Raw genomic sequence first — 14,909 nt, 5'->3', positions numbered from 1 at the left:
TTGCCTATGTCATGGATGTCTCCTTCCTTCCTTCCTTCCTTCCTTCCTTCCTTCCTTCCTTCCTTCCTTCCTTCCTTCCTTCCTTCCTTCCTTCCTTCCTTCCTTCCTTCCTTCCTTCCTTCCTTCCTTCCTTCCTTCCTTCCTTCCTTCCTTCCTTCCTTCCTTCCTTCCTTCCTTCCTTCCTTCCTTCCTTCCTTCCTTCCTTCCTTCCTTCCTTTCTCCATGTGGAAAGTTACAAAGTTCTCAGGTTTATATCTCAGTTATACCGTATTCAAACACCATCCCTTCACCAGTGCCCATACTCCACCACCAAAATCCCCAGTATAGCCCCCGCCCCCGCCCCCACCCCAACTGTATAACTGATGAATTTCACTTAATTTTCTCTTTACCTTCATTACGTTCCATATTTCAACACAAAACTTACTATTGTTGTGGGAGTTATACCCCCAAACAAGATAGCCCTACTAAGGAAGCATTTGATAATTAGTTTTCCATTAAAAGATTGTATGTTTTCAGGTTTTAGAAAAGGTCCCGCGGCCGCGTTAGCTCGGATGTGTCCCAGTCCCAAATCCCGGAGCTGTGTTAGTTGCTGCTCAGTGTCGCCAGGGCTCCATCTGGAGAAGGTGTGCTGGCTGCACCTCCTCCATCCGGCTCCCCGGTGTTGTTGGCCCCAATTCGGGTCCGGAGCATTTTCCGGGCCGCGTTGCTCACCAGAATGCCTGCAGCTTCTCTGTTGATTGTGGCAAGATGGCGCCGAGGGTGGGTCGAGGGCGTGACTTCCGGCGGCCAGATGTCTCCCTTCTTGTACAACAGAACGGTCCTGCTGGTTTTCCACTGGGACGGAACCTTGCATTCAGACAGGTAGTGTGTGAAGAGCCAAGCCAGTGTATTGATGAGTACTGGCGGCAGATTTTTCAGGTGTTAGGGTCTGATCTTGTCTGGACCACGTGCTATATGCATCTTTACCAACAAAATGGCGTGTCAGATTTCAGAAGGGAGGACATTGGGAATGACATACACATCCTACGGAATTTGGTATGTGGGCAGGTGGACATGGCTGTCAAAGAGATCCAAGTAGAAGTCGTGAATAATCCTCTCCATTACCTTTCTGGAGGATGTGATAGATCCACCAGGACGTCGGAGGGCAGTCATCTTGGTCTTGTAGTTGGAGAAGAACAGGTGAGTGTTGCGAATACTTTTCCCGGCTTCTGCCACATTGGCCAACACTACTGCTCTTCTCTCTTTGAGGTCTTCCTTTATTGCTTCTCTGCACAGCTTTGAGAGCTCGGACATTAGCTTGAAGTTGCCTGAGGCCCGTGCTAAACCACACTGACGAATGAGCTCAAGAGTTTCCAACCTGTTGAGGTTGCTGAACCTCAACAAGACGATGCTCATGAAAAATGAACTAGTCCCTGACGCTCCATTTGCTCTCAATGGAATGAACATCTCCAAATGCAGCACCTATGTGTACCTGGGTCAAGAACTCAACATGAGGAACAACTTGGTGCCAGAACTGCGCAGGAGGAAGAGAGCAGCGTGGGACGCCTTCAAGAGCGTCGAAGAAGTGGTTAAGAGGACGAAGGACCTCTGACTCTGGGCACATCTTTTTGATTCCACTGTTCTTCCTGCATTAACATACGCCTCAGAGACCTGGGCCCTAAGCAAACAGGATGAGAACGCTATTTGGGTATCCCAAAGAGGAATCGAAAGAGCTATGCTAGGAGTATCATGTCTCCCTCAAGTGAGAGAAGGAATCCGGAGTTCCAACCTCTGTCAATGGACAAGAATCAGGGACGCTGTCTCGTTTGCCAAGACATCAAAAAATCAGATGGGCCAGACATGTAATGCAATGCAGAGACAACTGCTGGACTAGAGCTGTTACCGACTAGATTCCACGGGACATCAAAAAACCAAATGGCCACCCAACAACGAGATGGTCAGATTTCTTCGTCAAAACTCTGAATGAACGGTTTGAGGCTCTTCCTGTTCCTGGAGCAAGCAGATACCATTGGACTACACTAGCACACGACAGGGACAAATGGAGATGTTACCGGCACCCGCTTGAGCAAATCGAGGCTCAACAGGAAGACAAGTGATACAAGTGATACTGTTCTCTAAGATTAAAATTTTCAGCTGCTGTTTTGTTTTAAACTACGGTTTATTTTTTGTGGGGGGTAACTATACATAAAATTTATTATTTTATTCATTTTTCTTTGCTTTGTGTTGCTTTCAAGCTTTGGAATTATTTCAGTGGTGTTCAGGAGACCAAGAAATGTCAGGGATAAAACCAGGCTCGACGAAAGGAGGAGGTGCAGCCAGCACACCTTCTCCAGATGGAGCCCTGGCAACACTGAGCAGCAACTAACACGGCTCCGGGATTTGGGACTGGGACACATCCGAGCTGACGCGGCCGTGCGACCTTTTCTAAAACCTGAAAACATACAATCTTTTAATGGAAAACTAATTATCAAATGCTTCCTTTGTAGGGCTATCTTGTTAGGGGGTATAACTCCCACAACAATAGTGAGTTTTGTGTTGAAATACGGAACGTAATGAAGGTAAAGAGAAAATTAAGTGAAATTCATCAGTTATACAGTTGGGGAGGGGGGGTATACCGGGGATTTTGGTGGTGGAATATGGGCACTGGTGAAGGGATGGTGTTTGAATACGGTATAACTGAGACATAAACCTGAGAACTCTGTAACTTTCCACATGGTGATAAAATAAAAAAAAAAATTAAAATTAAAAAAACAAACCAGGCTCAATACACAAAGCTTGTGCTCCAGCCCTTTGGACCATCTCCCTGACTCCCAATGGACCCATTTTTTTGTTTTGTTTTGTTTTGTTTTGTTTGGGGGTGACATCCAGAAGCTCTCAGAGATTACTCCTAGCTCTGCACTCAGGAATTACTCCAGGGACCATATGGGATACCAAGGACCAAACCCAGGTCTGCAGCACTCAGGCAAGCACCCTTGCACTCTGTACCCCAGTCCCCCAGTGGAGCCCCTTTTAAGCATGTGTTTCAGAGACAGGGACTATATTCACATTGATGTTCAGCCATTCCTACTGAAAATCTCATGATTCATTTATTAGTCCTTAACAGCAAGAATGTGCCTGTGGTGTGCACATGCACGTGTGTGTTTGTGTGTGTGTGTGTACAGTGTGTATTCACATGCATGCAACAACAGATCATGCCATTTGTCCATAGAGATTGCTAATTCTTCCTTACTACTTTGGATACTTTTTATTTCCTAATGGCTCTGGCTTGAATTTATAGTACTATGCTAAACAGAAATGGCAAAAAGGGCCACAGCCGCTTTGCTCCTTACAGCAATGCTTCTCTGTCCCTGGGGCATGCCATAAACTATGGGCTTTTTGTATATGGCTTTAATTAAGGTAGGTTCCTTCTATTTGTTTTTTTACAATAAAAAGGTATTAAATTCTGTTAGATTCTTCTGCATCAAGGTAATCATATGGGTTTCATTAATAAGCTTGGCAAAATTATATGATTGAAAGTTACCAAGCAAAAATCATTTGTATACACAATACGAGAATATATTAATCTCAACTACAATAAACAATAATCTAAAAATGAAATTGATGCAACAATCCCATTTACAATAGCCCATAAAAGAGTGAAATAATTTACAAAAGAAGCACAAGATTTGCACATAGGAAGCTCATGGGTGGGAAGACGGTCTTGTACAATGACAGTTCCCTCACCCAAAGGGATCTGCACACAGATTCAATGCAACTCCTATCAAAATTCCAAACACCATTCTGCAGAAGTGAACATGCTAGGATATGTATCAGTTATAGGATTTAGAAAGACCAACTGTCAGATTCCACAGGACCTCAAAGACCCTTCATTTGAAAGGTCATGCTGTGGGGCCAGTGCAGTAGTACAGCAGGGAGGGCAGTTGTCCTGTACGCAGACAATCCAGCTTCAGTCCCCAGCAGCCCCAGATAGTCTGGCAAGTACAACAAGGAGTGATCCCTGAGCACTGAGATCCAAGAGAGGCAAGAGTAACCTCTGAACATCGCCCGGTGTGGTCCAAAAATCCCCCCTCCAATAAAAGGTCACATGGTATGCCCTCTTAGAGCTAAATGTGGGAGATGCTGTTCTCAAATTGGGGTCCCTGCAACCAAGGGGATTCTGAGACCCTAGAATGGGGATGTCAAGGCAACACTACTGTTAGGAGAAGCAAAGTGGATCTCATGACCATAATGCACAGCAAGGCATTCTCCGATCTACGGAGATGAATCAGGTCTTCATGAACCAAGACCAGCAGACAGGCAACAAACACAAAATGAAAGGAACGCAGGGCTGCCGCTGTCAGCCTTGACCAGTGGGAAGCTGGTGCCTGCCGGGTCTCCCAGACCTCAGCCAGTTTTCAGAGACCAGCACAGCTCACTCTGAGGAAAGGTCTGCCCATCCCAGCAAGAGTGAGCAGAAATCAGACCTCCCCAGTCATCCCAGCACTATTGCTCTCTTGTGGAATGGGGAACCACTGTTAAAATTTATGTTTTATTAAGATAACAATGGATTACAAGAGTGTAAATGTTTATCCTGTTTGGGGATCTAATGTTACCATTCCACAGATCAATTTCTTTGGGCCCACTTTCCCCGACTTGGAAACCTCAGTTCTGTGATCGCAATGAACATTATCTGTTCCTGCCTGCTGTTACACCATACATGAGTGAGAACATCCAGTCTTTCTCCTCCTGACTCTCCAAAGCCCCATGTTTGTAAAACAAGCAACACATATATATATATGTGTGTGTACGGTTTCACAAATCTGCATATTCTCTTACAAGGACCAAACTGACCTCTGCACTGTCCTGAAGTGACCATGCCTCATATCTTTATGTGGCTGTTGCAAACAAGGTCCAAGTTGACTCAGAAAATGACCAGCCCTATGGAAGGCTTGCTAGGCAGACGCTCCCCCATGACAACGTATTTATGCAGTTTCCACACACCACACACGGGTCCTGGCAGAAAGTGAGCTCAACATGCAAAACTGAGCAGGATGTGGACTGAGATGGCTTGGTTAGGTGCCCAGCTGCTGTCCCAGTTCATGGGAACTGGGTCCATGAAGGTGCATAGGAGACAGTATGCTGTGACACGTGTAATCAGGTCACACAGGCCATTCCCTACTCTGTATCAATGTCTCAGAGATCCTCCTAGTCCAGCTGAAAGAGAAGGATAAAGCCAGATGTGTAAACTCAGTGATCAATGCAGCTGTACCCAGGGCAAGCCCTGGAAACCATGGGGAGAGGCCTTCGACTGAGTGGGACTCCTGGCAGAGCAGCCAACCATCTGTGGTCAGAAATAAAGGTATGAAAGGTAAGGGAATCAGTTCAGCTAAAGGTAAGCAGCAACAAGCTTAGCAGATTGGTCAGGGTCCTGGAAGACTGGAAGCAACTGGAACAGTGAGGGGGATCAGACAAGGTATGTCACAGACTACAGGCATGTATGGACCCCATCTGCCACATTCTGAGGACTACCCAGAGCACCCATTGCAGGAGAAGCAACCGCCACCTGCTGGGCAGAGTGATAGACAGCCACTGGTATTGTGTGGTGGACTCCCAGAGCACACCTCTCCTTAAGGCTCAAGTTGCTACTGCCACCAAACAACCAACTGGTGAGAAAGAAGGCCCTAAACAAGCCCTAGACACCACAATCCAAGGGTGAGTAGTTCAGTCAGTTCTAATCTGCTCACTAACCAGTGTGTCTGACTGGCTCTCAGACGCTCATCCAGGTGTCTTTGTTAAATGAGTGGTGGCAGGCACATGGCCACAAGACTGCCAGTCAGGACTGTGGCTAACCCTAGGAGCTGCCATTGGTAAAACTCTTGAAGGGACAGCAGGGAGTCTCAGGCTGGACTTAGCCCTGCCACTGGGCACTCATGATCTCTCAGGATGTGGCATATGTACCTAGTACATTGGCTGCTATAATGGTATAGAAATCTTGGCTTCCAAAAGGAGGGACACTCACTCTCCCCTCCCGGGAGAAGGCGTGGTGTCCGACATTTTGTGGGTCCGTTGAGAAGGTATGAACTTTTGGCTCGAAAAAAAAAAAATGTGTGCTTTGAACTTGAAACAGCCGCCGGATACCGGGGCAGCCCCAGCCGGGGACGGTGCTCGGCTCCAGCTGGCCGGGTTTTCGGCCCGGGTGCCCATGCCTCTGCAGAGCCGGTGGATGTGGAACGAGCTGGAACCAGAGACAGCTTTAGGAATTGGGGTTCCAGCAAGTGCTTGCACCCATGTATGGAGACTGTGAACTAACTTTGGCTACATGCTGTTCCAGGAAGGGAAATGATTCATTTTCAAACTTAAATCTTCGCGGACTTAATTACTATAATACAGAAATTGTAAACGGCCACGCGACATTTTATCTCTTCATTCTCATCAGGAAAAAACTTTTATCAAATATTTCCCTGTTAATAGAGCTGTATTCTTAGGGGATAAATTCCAACAAAAATAGTGAGTCTGTCTTGAAACTCTAACAACAATAGTGAGTTATGTGCTGAAATCTGGAATGTAATCAAGGTAAAGAGAAAAGGAAGTGAAATTATCACTCATGTACGGGGTGGGTTGGGGGGTGAGGGGTGGGATGTATACTGTTTTTTTTCTGTTTGTTTATTTTGTTTTTGCTTTTGTTTTTGTTTTTATTGGTGGTGGAATATGGGCACTGGTGAAGGGATGGGTGTTTGAGCATTGTGTAACTGAGATATAAGCCTGAGAACTTTGTAACTTTCCACTTGGTGATTCAATAAAATAAATTTAAAAAAAAGGAGGGACACTGCCCACAGGGGATTCTGTCCGAACCCAAACAAGGGGCCAGAACAACAGCACAGCAGGTAGAGTGTTTGCCTTCCACGCAGCCGACCCAGGTTCAATCCCGGCATCCCATATGGTCCCCCAGCACTGCCAGGAGTTATTTCTGAGTGCAGACCCAGGTGTAACCCCTGAGCATCGCTGGGTGTGACCCAAAAAGCAAAAATAAAAGAACCCTAACAAACAAAGAGCTATAGCTCCTACCTGGACAAGTGAGTCTGAAGTAGGGTTAATGAGCCGTAACCGGCACAAAGAGTGGGTTGGGGCCACAGAATCCATGTGGGATGGGGGAAAGAGGGCTTGAAAGGGCTTGAACACATGCTTTACATACTAGTATGATCCCAGGCACCCACACACCCAGCCAGAAGTAGCCCCCAATGCCACAAAATCTATAAACACGTACACATGTACCTGCATGCATCTGGTACCCATGGTCCCCAAGGATGTCTCACTTGTCCCACACTCAGTTGTGCCTGTAAATGGCAGGTTGTCACCATGACTTGAGGAAAGTCCCCAAGGCCTGCAAGAAAGGATATAGAATGGGGGTATGTGAGGCGATAGGTTTGGAGGACTCGAAGCCACTACAGCATCAGGACAAAGTTCATCCCAAGAGCTTCCTCAGTGTTTTCTGAGAAATGGGGAACCTGACACACAGGGCGAGAGTAAGAGAAGTGAGAGAGGAGCTGGAGCAACAGCACAGCAGGGAGGGCACTTTCTTTGCATGCCACCGACCCAAGTTCAATTCCAGGCATCCCATATGGTCCCAGAGCACCTCCAGGAATCAGTCCTGAGCATCACCAAGTGTGGCCCCAAAAGAAAACAAGAGAGTGAGACAAGTGCCCTTGGTTTCCCTCCCCGATCCTCTGGAGCAGTCAGTGAGAATCTATTGTCCTCTGTGAAGGGTCAGCCCAATCCACTTAGAGTGCCTGGCCTGGGAAGTTGGTACCAGCCTGCAAGGCAGAACTCAGCCTTGAATGGACTGGCAGGGGTGTAGTCCCAGCCTCTTGCTTGACCACATAAACAACTCTACCCTGGCTCTGCACAAAGTGTCCCTCTGGGCTTCATGCTTCCCATACTGGTTACTAAGCTCTCCTCCTGAGTCTGCACCACTACCCACATCCATCCGGACAATCCCTCCCTTAGTGAGTCGGATTCAATGAAGACAGCTAACCTCAGATTAGTTACTACTCCTGACACTAAAACAAAATACACCACGTCTCTAGACATAACTCTTGCAAAATATGTGCAGGATATATCCCTACCCACAAACTTACAGACAGTACTGAGAAAAAAGAATTCCTAAATATGAACAGAAAATTATGCCATAGTTGAGTTGAAACCGTCCAATACGAATGATTCTGCAGGTTAAAGGAACTCTCTGTGTAGAATGTTCACAGTATGGCCACCAGTTCCTTTCTTGACAATTCCAGATACAACTGTGAACTGAACAACAAGGCTCTGGAAATAATGCAAAATAAAATTTAAGACCTGCCTGTAAGCAAGCAAACCTCTTTCAAATTGCAGTTTAGGTAACTTTGTTACAGCAGTTAACTTGTGATTTTTATACATAAACTTACAGCATCTTTACCATGACCACCATCACCCCAAATAAATAATTCTTTAAAGCATTAGCCATGAAGGATATGTAAAATGTTTAACATACAATTAAACTTTTGTTTACCATAATATACTATTAAGACAGAGTTTAAAAAAGACTTTAAGAAAAGATTTCAGGGGGCCGGAGAGATGGTCCATGGGGCAAGTGTTTGCCTTGACACAGCCAACTCCAGTTTGATCCCTGGCACCACATGTGGTCCCCAGAACACTGACAGGAGTGACACCTGAGTAAAGAGCCAGGAGTAAGCCCTGAACACTGTCATTTACACCAAATAAAACAAGATTTTAAGAAAATATTTGTAATTCATAACACTGACAAGTATAAAAAAAATTCTCCCCAAATAATTTAAAAAAAAAAAACAGACAACCCGGGGTCCAAGAATAGTACAGTAAGGGATGGCGCTTTCTTTGGACACAGAGAACCTTGGTTCGATCCCTGGCAGCCCATACGGCTCTCCAAGCCCACCAGAAATGATCCCTGAATGCAGAGCCAGGAATAAGCCCTGAACAAAGTGATGTGGCCCTAAAACAAAAAATAAAAATAAATAAAAACATAACCCAAAAGGAAAATGGGCAAGAGTGGACACTTTATAAAAGAGGACGTTTGTGAGCAACTTAGTAACTCCATAGTAGAGATACAAGAAAAGAAGTGAGACAAATATATAACCAACACAATACTCGCATTGAAAACTGAATACTGAAAACACAGTATTGACAATATAGAAATGACTGTGTGAAACCATGGAAATTTTCATGCATACTGCCAGAGTTGGAAATGACTGCACGGTTTTGAAGACAGCTCAGCATTATCTACTGAAGTTGCATGTGCCTTACTCTGTTGCTAGCAATCCACCTTCAGGGACACAACAAAAAGCGTGCACACATACACAGCTCTGCTACTGAGCAAAAGAAACACGCAGGGAGATGGCTTTAAACTGAAGTGTACGCTTTGTGCATAAACGCCCCTGGTTCAAGTTCTGGCACCACACACCCAGGTGGCTCAATTTTTTTAAATTAAGTGGCAGACACTAAAAGCAAAATATGCTGTTTCCGTTTATACAGAGTTCAATAAGTAGAAAGACCAGAGTATGATGTTTAGGAATGCAAGTGGAAGAAAAGCAAAGATGTCCATATGATGGGACCTTGGTTACTCAGAGTTACATAGAGGGGCATGAGGATGTTTATGGGGTACCAAACTATTTCTTGATCTGGATAGCATTCCCATCAGAAAGGTTTATGATAGTGCTTTCACTGGAAAATCTGTTTATATATTGTGGGGGTATTTTTTGACAATTCAAAAAAAAGTCCCTCTATTTGGGATTTTTTAAGAAAATGGCAAGGATCACTAGGGGCTAGACTGGCAGTACAGTGGTAGGGCACTTACCTTGGATGTGGCTGACCTGGGTTCAATCCCTGGCATCCTATATGGTCGCCTGAGCACCACCAGGAGTGATTCCTGAGCAGAGAGCCAGGAGTAAGCCCTGAGCACCACCAGAGATTTAGGAATGACCACATACATTGTGCAAGGTGGAAGTGGGGACAAAGAAGACAGTATGGCAGGAAAATTGTTTGTCATGCATGCCATTGACCCCAGTTTGTTTCAGCACTGCACATAGTCCCCCAAGCACTGAGCACAGAGGCAGGAGTAACCCTGAAGCACAGCCAGGTGTGGCCCAACCCCCGAGCACCGCAAAATTACAGGGATGGGAAAATGTCCAGCCTACAGGCCATTGAAAGCCCATTAAATCCTGTGTTCTGGCCCTGGTACAGGACAGACATACACTTCTCATCGTCTGCCTGCTGCCTGTCTGCCTGTTAAGTCCATGAATTCTGTTATAAATATCCAAACAGACCTTGGCAGAAAAAAGTTTCCCCACCCCTGCATTAAGAGAATTATGTATTAGAATTTTCCAGAGCTGATGAAAAATATAAATCCATAGATGGATTACAACACATTAGAGACACACTATAGTGAAAATGAAGAACATCACCAACAAAGGTAGATGGAAATAACCCACAGAAAATGGAGAAATCTATGAACCTATGAAGACATAGAGACATCCAAGACAAACTGGAGCTATGCTGGTAAAACCTACAGTGAAGCTCACCTCCTGCTGCGTGCTGCTGGCAGCCCCTGCACAGGGTGGGCTCTGAGAAGTGCTGGGGTACACCTTCCAAGTCTAGAAGGGGAATGACACCGGTGTCTCTACCTGTACCTCTCAGGCTGCAGTTTCTGGAGGAAGTCAACCACTCAACTAGATCTCAGCACCATCCTGGTGGGGAGATGCTATGGGCCCCCAGCCAACAGCTCTATTGAGGGATTGCCGTGGAAATGGTCCTCAAGGCCATATAAACTCAAAATGGCTATAGACCCAGTGAATATGTAATAGCAAACTTAAAATGTATCCCGAGGCACAATGGACCAGCCAAGTCTCTCCCAGATTCCTGATCCACAGGAACCATGGAAAATTATTGTTGTGTTAGGCCACTACGTTTTGACGTAATTTGTTATGCAGCAATAGATCATTCAGTTCTTAATAATAATAGCTATCAAGTGTTGAGAGAAAATAAATGTCAACCTAGAATTGAGTACTGAGCAAATCTATTCCTCAAGGACAAAGGCAAAATAAAATTATTTCAAGATGAACAGAAATAGGAGGAATTTAATACCAGAAGTATGCTCTCAAAGAATTCCAAAGTCTGTACTTTGAAGAGAAGGAAATTAATCTAAAAGGGACACAACAATGTTTAAATGGAAAAAAAGATATAAGATATATATGTAGGGGCTGGAGCGATAGCACGGCGGGTGGGGCATTTGCCTTGCATGCGGCCAACCTGGGTTTGATTCCCAGCATCCCATATGGTCCCCTGAGCACCGCCAGGGGTAATTCCTGAGTGCAGAGCCAGGAGTAACCCCTGAGCATCGCCGGGTGTGACCCAAAAAGCAAAAAAAAAAAAAGAAAAAAAACAAAAGGAAAAAAATGCCAGGGCAAGAGCAATAGTATAATGGGTTAGGTGCTCATCTTGCATGTCAGACCCTGGTTCAATCCCCAGCACCCCGTATGGTCCCCAACCACCACCAGGAGTGATTCCTGAGTGCAGAGCCAGCAGTAAGCACTGAGCACCACCAGGCATTGATCAAGCCCCACCACACTCCCCCCGAAAAAACAGTAGAGAAAATACAAAAATTGGTACAAATAAGTATGGGATAGGGAAGTGCCTGAGTACCACGAATTCTGTAGTACAGGTGCCCTTCCCAAGTGTGCCAGAGGCCACAATACTATGTCGAGTATTTGAGATCCTGCTGTGTCAGTGGTCAGATTCCAAGCATGCATGTCAGGCTTCACTCTAGCCCCAAGTCATTACTACCCTATGCCTTTTTTTTTAAGCCACTGTCCCATTTCTGCAGCTTTTTAAAGAAACACATTTACAGCAAGAAGACAGACACACTTTAGGCCACCACTGGCAGAAAAAGCCCAGTGTCAATATAGGAATATGTGCAAGCACCAGGCAGAGAGGGTGGGCACAGTGCCTCTGCACAAAACTCCCTCTCATTCTGATGCCAGGCCCCTGTTCCCCATACGAAGTGCCCAACAGCCCGAGTCTAAGCCCAAACAGACCTATTCGAAGGCAGTATCACAAGGATGAGGGAAGTGGCATCTCCCAAGGTGTACTCAGGCCAGAACCCCAGTTATTCCAGGCCAACCAGCTGGGGGTGAGGACTCTAGAATGCGAAGTTACTCAGGGCCTGCCTCGCTGGAGAATCAGGGCCATGCTGGTGGAGCCCATGATGCTCAGGGGGCCTCAAGGCTATACCCAGCAATGCTTCGAGGACCACATGATGCCTGGGATAGCACCACAGCTGGCCTATGCCTTAAGTCCTGTACTCTCTTCCCGCCCCACTTTATAAACCTCTTACTTTAGGAGCAGTATTTCCTCCGTCCCTCTCAGAGAGCCCGGCAAGCTATTGAGAGTACCCTGCCCGCACGGCAGAGCCTGGCAAGCTACCCATGGCATACTCGATATGCTGAAAACAGTAACAAATGACGGTCCTCATTCCCCTGACCCTGAAAGAGCCCCCACTACACCACCGGGCTACACTAGCATGCAACAGGGACGAACGGAGACATTACTGGCACCCGCTCGAGCAACTCGATGAACAACAGGATGACAGTAATGTAGTGATACAGTGATTTTAGGAACTGGTATTTCCAAAAAGGTGGCTCAATTTAAGGTAAAATTTGTCTTTTAGATTTTCTGGGGGGAAAGGGGAGCACACCCAGCTGTGCCCAGGGCTTACTCCTGGCTCTGCACTGAGGAACCTCTCCTGGTTTGTGCCCAGTTTGCTCCCTCTCCCAGATTCGTGCCCCCCCAACTTGCACCCCACCCACATCACTGTAGGAGACCTGGCCTCCGAAGAAGTGGGCATGGCCTCTTTTGGGGCCATTGGCCACTAACACGGCTGCTGTTCTTTTCCCCTTTCCTGGCACTCTGGATTTACATCTCCATCTCCATCACCTAATTCTGTGGAGAGTATCTGACCATGCCAAACACATTAGGCCAATAGCCCAGTAGCCTATTCCAATTGCACCATAATACTGGAGTCACGAGAAGCTGCACAAGCCCAATAAAAGAACCCATCCTCTGAAGCTTCACTAGAGACCTCACATAAGCCGCCGAGGAGCACCTGAGAGGAAGTTGAAACTCTAGAAGGGGGAAAAGGTGACCACTATCGACTGAGCTTATCCAGAATCCTTTCTCACAACTAGAGGGGAATACTGATAGTGAACTAGAAGTTCCTACCTCCACACTACTACAAAAACATGAAGAAACAGCGAAAATCCCCACCACCAGGAGAGGTTGATGAAAAGGGTCCAGACACCTCAGCAAGCATTACCCACAAATACCATCTCTCCGATAAAGAATTTAGAGATGAAATGTTGGAGATATTCAATGAACTCAAAGAAACGGTTCAACAGACGTCCAGTAAATTAAAGGAGGACATGAAAGAAACAATGGAACGGACAGCCGAGAAAATACAGGAAGAAATGAGAGCAGAAATAAAAAAGCTACAAAAAGAAGTATCACGAATAAAGGATTCTATAGATTAAATTAAAAACTCAGTGGGTGCCCTCAATAGTATAATGGCTACAGCCTAAAACAGAATCAGCAGGCTTAAAGATGAGCTGCAGGAAGCTTACAGACAACTATAAGCAATGGGAAAAGACCTCAAAATAGCTCTTAGTCGAATCAGAGACCTAGGGGATGATTTCAAGAGGAACAACACTAGAATTATTGGAGTACCAGAAGGACAGGGAGACACCCAATGAAAAAACCACAGTTAAAAATATCATTGCTGGGGCTGGAGCGATAGCACAGCGGGTAGGGCGTTTGCCTTGCACGTGGCCAACCCAGGTTCGATTCCCAGCATCCCATATGGTCCCCTGAGCACCGCCAGGAGTAATTCCTGAGTTCAGAGCCAGGAGTAACCCAAAAAGAAAAAAAAAGAATTATTGCTGAAAAATTCCCAGAGTTGGAGAATGCAGGCATCCAGATCCAAGGAGCCCAAAGAGTGCCAGCTAGGAGAGATCCTAGTAAAGACACTCCAAGACATATCATAGTCAGAATGATGGATGCCATGGATAGAGACACAATACTGCAAGCAGCAAGGTCAAAGAAAGAAATCACATACAAAGGAGCATCCCTTAGATTTACAGCTGACTTGTCAGAGGAAATCCTCCAAGCCCGAATACAATGGTGGGATATTGTGGAAAAAACTCAATGAACTGAACGCATCACCAAGAATACTTTATCCAGCTAAACTCTCATTGAAACTCAAAGGAATAATACACTATTTCATGGATAAACAACAGCTCAGGAACTTCATACTCAAAACCAAACTTAAAAGAAGGACTAAAGACAAGAAAAACCCCTACAATCAAAACAAACCCCTACAGAGAGATGGCACAAAACCCCATGACAATAATTTCCCTCAATGTCAATGGTCTAAATGCACCAATTAAGAGACACAGAGTGGCAAAATGGATTCAGAAACTAAACCCAACATTCTGCTGCCTACAAGAAACACATCTGAACAGTCAGATTAAACACAGACTCAAAGTTAAAGGATGGAAATTAATCCTGCAAGCCATCAACTCCCTCAAAAAAAACCAGGGTGGCCATCCTAGTAACCGACAACATAGATTTCAGGTTGAAAAAGATTAGAAGGGACAGCGAAGGCCATTTTTTACTAATCAAGGGATATGTACAGCAGGAAAAAATCAGACTCCTAAACGTATACACACCTAATGAGGTACCACCTAACAGATTTTAACAAGGACATTGCTAGCAACACAATAGTAGTTGGAGACTTCAACACTGCCCTATCTCCTCTAGACAGAGCAACAATATTAAAACTCAGCAAGGAAACACTGGCTTTGAAAGAAGAGATA

This window comes from Sorex araneus, chromosome 2 (genome assembly GCF_027595985.1).
Source record: "Sorex araneus isolate mSorAra2 chromosome 2, mSorAra2.pri, whole genome shotgun sequence".
NCBI classification, from domain to species: Eukaryota; Metazoa; Chordata; class Mammalia; order Eulipotyphla; family Soricidae; genus Sorex; species Sorex araneus.
The sequence above is the reverse complement of the archived record's forward strand: the minus strand, read 5'-3'. Positions refer to the sequence as shown.